Below are 6,259 nucleotides of genomic sequence, written 5' to 3' on the forward strand. Positions count from 1 at the left end.
CATTTTCATGACTGTTATGTTTGAGTCATTGCCACTGCGCCAATCCATCTGCTTGCGGTATTCTTCCTTTTTGTTGACTTTCCATTTTATCAAGTTCGTCTCCAGTGTCTGGTCCGTCTTGATAACATGTCCCAAGTATGAGAGACAAAAGTCTTACCTCTAAGGAGCATTCTGGGTGTACTTCCAACACAAATTTACTTATTCTTCTAGCAGTCCATGGTACTTTCAATATTCTTCGCCAACACCATAATTCAAATGCATGAATTCTTCTATGGTCTTCCTTAATTCATTGTTCAACTTTCTTATGAGGCTATTGAAAATATTGTGACTTGAGTCAGACAGACCTTAGTCCTCAAACTGATACCTTTGCTCTTGAACATTTTAAAGAAATCTTGAGTTGCATATTTACCCAATGCAGGACACTGTTTGATTTCTTTGGTTACTGCTTCCATGAGTGTTGATTGTGGATCCAACCAAAATGAAGTCTTTACAACTTCAATCTTTTCTCCATTTCTCTTGATGCTGTCTATTGTTTCAGTTGTATTTTTGTTTTCTTTACATTGAGGTGCAATCCATATTGAAGGCTAGAGTCTTTGATCTTCATCAGTAAGTGTTTTCAGTCTTCATGTCCAGCAAACAAGGTTGTATCCTCTGCATATTGCAGGTTGTTACTGAGTCTTCCTCCAATCCTGATGGCCACGTTCTTCTTCATATAATCCAGTTTCTCAGATTATTTGCTCAGTGTACAGATTGAATAAGTATGGTGGAAGAATACAACACTGTCATACACCTTTCCTGATTTAAAACCATTTGGTATCCCCTTGATGAGCACAATTAAGTATTCTGGAATACCCATTCTTCATCATGTTATCCATAGCTTGTCATGATCCATGTAGTTGAAAGCCTTTGCATAGTCAATAAAACACAGTTAAATATCTTTCTGGTATTCTCTGCTGTCTGTCAAGATCCATCTCATGTTAGCAAGGATATCCCTAGTTACACATCCTCTTCTAAATCCTTGAACCTCTGGCAGTTCGCTGTCAATGTACTGTTACAGCCATTTTTGAATTATATTCAGAAAAATCTTACTTGCATGTAATATTCATGATACTGTTTGATGATTTTTGCATTCTACTGGATCACCTCTTTTTGTAATGGGCACAAATACAGATTTGTTTGGCTAGGTATCTCCCTTCCAAATTTCTTGGCATAGATGAGTGACTGCCTCCAGGGCCGCATCAATTTGTTGAAAGATTTCAATTTGCATTCCATCAATTCCTGGAGGCTTGTTTTTTACCAGTGCTTGGACTTCTTCCTTCTCTACCATTGGTTCTTGATCATATGCTACCTCTTGAAATAAGTGAACATTGACCACTTCTTTTTGGTACAGTGACTCTGTGTACTCCTTCCATCTTCTTTTGATGCTTTTTGCATCGTTTAATATTACACTCATGCTGTTACATGCCATTGGGTTGGTTCTGACTCATATTGACCTTGCATAGGATTTCCAAGGAGTGGCTGGTGGGTTTAAACTTGCAGTTTGCAAGTTCAATGCTTATCTTACAGTGCTACACCAGGACTAACTCCAGTTCCTACATACATGGGTTTATTGCAAACAAAATCTGTTTAAACATGTAGTCTCATTAGGGTGACTTATAAAAAAACAGGTCCAATCCAAACAGTGACTTCCAAAGGGATCTGTTGTTCCAGTGAAATTCAAGGTTATGAAGACTGTTACAGGTGCCCTCCAAAGTGATAATCTTGATAACTCAAAGAACACAGGGTCATCATGGAGACTTATAGACAAGTTTAAAAATCATTGAAAGGTGCATTGATAAGAAAAAGACCAGGAAAGTTGCACTGAGGAATTTTTTCCCATCACAGCAGTGTAACTCCTCAATCTTCAAGAGTAGCAAGAGCTGTCCTACAAGAATTTCATTGCAAAATTCTTACCCCCATCCACCCTATAGCCCTGATCTTGCCATTTCAGACTTATTTTTACTCCTAAAATTAAACACTGAAAAGAAACATGATTTGAGTTTCTCAAGGGTGCCAAACTGCTGGTGTAAATTAAAGAGCATAGGATTATTCAGGAAAAAGTTGGAAAGATGGATGCACTACCTTCAGAAACTTACAGACCTAGTTGGAGGATGCGTTGAGGAACAATAGCTTCATATTGTAATATTTTTTGTTTAATAAACGTGTCTATAATTTTGTAGCAACACTTTTAAACTTATTATTGTATTGAAATCTATGTGTATTAATAGTAAAATCTGTATTTGAGGACGCTGTAAATGTGAGGTCCAGCCCAAATGATGCCCTAGCCACCCCTTGCTGTCCTGGCTGCCCAGCTCCCTGTGGCTGTCCCTGCTCTCCACTCCCATGACACCTGCAGGAAGGAACAGACATGCTGCTTTTCCAGGAACTTAAATGTTCTTTTGAGTCACGAGGTGTTTGCACACATGGCATCTAGTCTTTGTAGGCTGTAAAGAAAACACTGAAGACTAGAACTGTGGACAGGATGTTAAAGAAAGAAGAGGATAAAGACCTGAGATTGGAACAGGAAGAGGAATGAGCTCCTTGTACAGGAAACTGTGAAAAAGGCTGTGCTGGAACGGGACTGGCACTACATTGTAGAACTACTCACTGCCACTGCCCCTGTGATGGAGCTTTTGTGTGGTTCTTTCTGTCTAGAATGCCCTTCTGGCTCTTTACTTTCTTGCCCTTTAGATTTCAGCTCACTTGGCATCTCTCCTGAGAGGAATTTACAGAAAACCCAATCTAAAGTAAAACCTGTAGGCACTCTATCCCATTTCACGGAAGCACTTATCACTAACTGAAAAGTGTTTATATTTTGTTTTCAATCTTTTATTCTCTGCATCCAACTAATAGAATGAGTCCCTTGAGAGCCCATCATCATCATCAGTTGCCAGTGGTACTTCTGTCTGGAAGGGAACTTCCATCCTTTCAGGTAGCAGCTGAGTGCTTTAACCTTTTGCACCACTCAGGGACACCAGGGCACTTAGTTGTTGTTGTTGTTGAGTGCCACCAAGTTGATCCTGACTCTTTGTTTTTGATCATGAGCTGATTTGTAAATCCTTTGAATGCTACCAATCAAAAACAAAAACAAAAACAAAAACAAAACCTCTCTTAAAGGCAACCACACAAAAGATCTGCATACAATTTCAGAGAAGATCCATGGCCCAGATTAAGCATCTCTGCCATATAAGGCTTGTGAGAAATGGCAGCTATGTTGTTTCATTTTTTGAGGTTAGGAGTACATTTTAGAGCTCTAGGAAAATGTCTGGGGCATGAGTTACCTTGTCAAAGACACAGCCATACATTTCACAAAATCTGTCCTCTCTTTATAAAGTCATTAAAAACATTGCTGACTTCAGAACTTTATTTATCCAATTGGTAGATGCTTTCTTTAAAATGTCTCTTTTTGTACATGCACTTCCGAGTAGGAAAGAAACATTGATCTTAGAAAATGCAAAATGTATGAAAAGCATATGGTAAAATATCTCCGTCCTCCTCCTATTCGCAGGCATTTAATAGTCTCCAAATCAAAAATCAAAGCCATTGCTATTGAGTTGCTTCTGACTCACAGTGATCTTCCAGGACACAGTAGAACTACCCCATAGGATTTCCGAAGCTTTCATCTTTCTTCCATGGTATTGCTGGTGGGTCCAAACAGCTAACCTTTCCTTTATCAACTCAACACTTAACCCAAACCCACTGCTCTCAAGTTGATTCCAACTCCTAGTGGAAAGTGGTTTCTGAGACTGTAAATCTTTAGGAGAGCAGACAGCCGCATCTTTCTTCTGAGGATTGGCTGGTGGATTTGAATCACTGACCTTGTGGTTAGTAGCCCAGCGCCTGACCCACAGCACTACCAGAGTTCCTTCTCCTGTCTAAAAGTAACCAATCTTTATAACTTTCTTGTGTTTCCTCTATTCTTCCCTCTCCACCACCCATTTCTTATACAGAAGATTATAGTTAGTATTGTGCACTTGCAGGGTGATCTTTCTATCCCATGATATAAACAAGCAAACCCACTAGCTGATATGGGGCTTTCTGTTCTTGCAAAGATTTCTGACCTTAGAAACCCTAATCAGGGTCACTGTGAGTTGGAATTGACTAAATGGCAGTGGGTTTGGGGGGAAGGTTTAAATTCTTTTGAACTGACAATTGCATAATACTCCATTGGATGAATGCACATAGTCTGGTTAAGCAGTTCCATACTCTTATTGATAGACTTTTAGGTTATTCCCAAATATATATGATTACAAACCACGCTGTACTAAGTGAACTTGTGCATTATATGAATCTGCACAAATCACTTGGCATATTTCTCTATCACTAAACAAACAAGATAACTTAGCCCCAGGAAATGAGGTGATAACGTAAGGCCATGGAAGTTGTCCCTAACTGAAGATTCCCTCCCTAATGCAGGCCCTATCACCTGATATCTTCCCTCCTTAGTTCAGCCACTTCTGCTCTGCTCATTGGTCAACTACATTCATGAGCCTCCAACACTCTGTCAGTTTCCTCACAGGGAGATTACGTATTGCAACAAGAAAGTCTAAGGAAAATCCCTCTGTAACTTCCCATTATCTGGTTATGGTCAATTTAGAATTCCATCCCAGTCTCAGTGTGTGAGTCGATGCAATCCTGACCTTTGTGCTTTTTATCACTGAACTTTTGTGTGGTTGAAGATGTGAGAGTTTTATGTGCTGTAGGATATCATACCTCACATGTTGCTTAATGAGAAATATTTTGTTTCTTTTTCAAGTTATTCACAAAGAGACATAAAAACACAGAGAGAAATTGATATCTATTAAATATGACTGAATTGGATTTAAGGCAGCCAGTAGTCTGAGGAGCATAGACAAATTCAAGGAAATGACCACTGGTTTAAGTATCTATATCTATAGCCATACCATATAGTGATATATAATGTTTACCTAAAAGCACCACCTGCCACAACGGGCTCAGACGGAGCAACAATAATGAGAATGGCATAGGATCGGCAGTCTCCTTCTGTTGTACACAGAGTTGCTATGTGTCACAATGGACTCAAAGGCACCTAACAATAGCAACAAAAACAAAAGCACTACCAGAATATGCTTGTACATGATAGGTAGAAATAGTATAGAATTAAGACACAATCTAATGCTACTAAAACTTGATCAGTCTTTGATGTCAAAAACCTTTCTTGACATGTCATAAACTCAAACCAAAATCCCATTGCTATTAAGTTGGTTCTGACTCACAGGGATCCTTTGTTGTTAAGTGCCATTGAGTCAGTTCCAACTCATAGTGACCCTGAATAGGGTTTCCAAGGAGCAGCTGGTGGGTTTGAACTAGGGCACAGTAAAATAGTTCCATAGGATTTCCAAGGCTTTAAATCTGTACAGAAGCAAACCATTTCATCTTTCTCCCATGGAGTGGCCAGTGGGTTTGAACCACCCATGTTTTGGTTAGCAGCCCAATACTTAAACCAGTGTGCCACTCCATTTTTTGTTGTTAGATGTCATCAAGTCGGTACCGACTCATAGTGACCCGATCACAAAAGAATGAAGCACTGCCCAATCCTGGGCTCCATAGCATGAAGAAAAACTTTAATTATAACAGATCAAACTTCAGTGTGTCTTTTTTTGTTAAAACTATATGATTATAGTTTTCAATAAAATTAATCTGATAAATAGAAATAATAATATAGAATCATGAAGATGAAAAGGACTTGAGTGATCATTTAGACAAACGGGTCCTACTAGATAAAGAAACTGAGACAGGTGAGGTTAACCAATGTATCTAAGAAATAGTGTGCTGGCATAGGCTCAGACAGGTCCATAGGAGTGGACCAATTTTCAAGAAGTTTGCAAGCCAATTAATTTGTAGGTTGAAATTGACCGTAGTGGTGAAAATCAGTAAATGCTACAAATCAGGCCTTTTTTCCTCCCCCAGAGAACCTGTTAATCAAACATTTTCCAGCATATCATTGTATCTAAAATTATTTAACCAATTCAAAGAAAAAACAAGATTTGCTTGAACATATTTACTTAATATTGAACATATTTTCGTTGTTGTTATTTAGTGCTGTCGAGTCGGTTCCAACCCATAATGACCCTGTATAGGGTTTCTGAGGAGCAGCTGGTAAGCTTGAACAACCAACCTTGAAGTTCAAACCAACTTTGCAGTCCAGCGCATTAACCCATAGCGCCACACCAAGGCTCCTATATATTACTTACATAAT

This window comes from Chrysochloris asiatica, unplaced genomic scaffold, assembly GCF_000296735.1.
Source record: "Chrysochloris asiatica unplaced genomic scaffold, ChrAsi1.0 scaffold00143, whole genome shotgun sequence".
NCBI classification, from domain to species: domain Eukaryota; kingdom Metazoa; phylum Chordata; class Mammalia; order Afrosoricida; family Chrysochloridae; genus Chrysochloris; species Chrysochloris asiatica.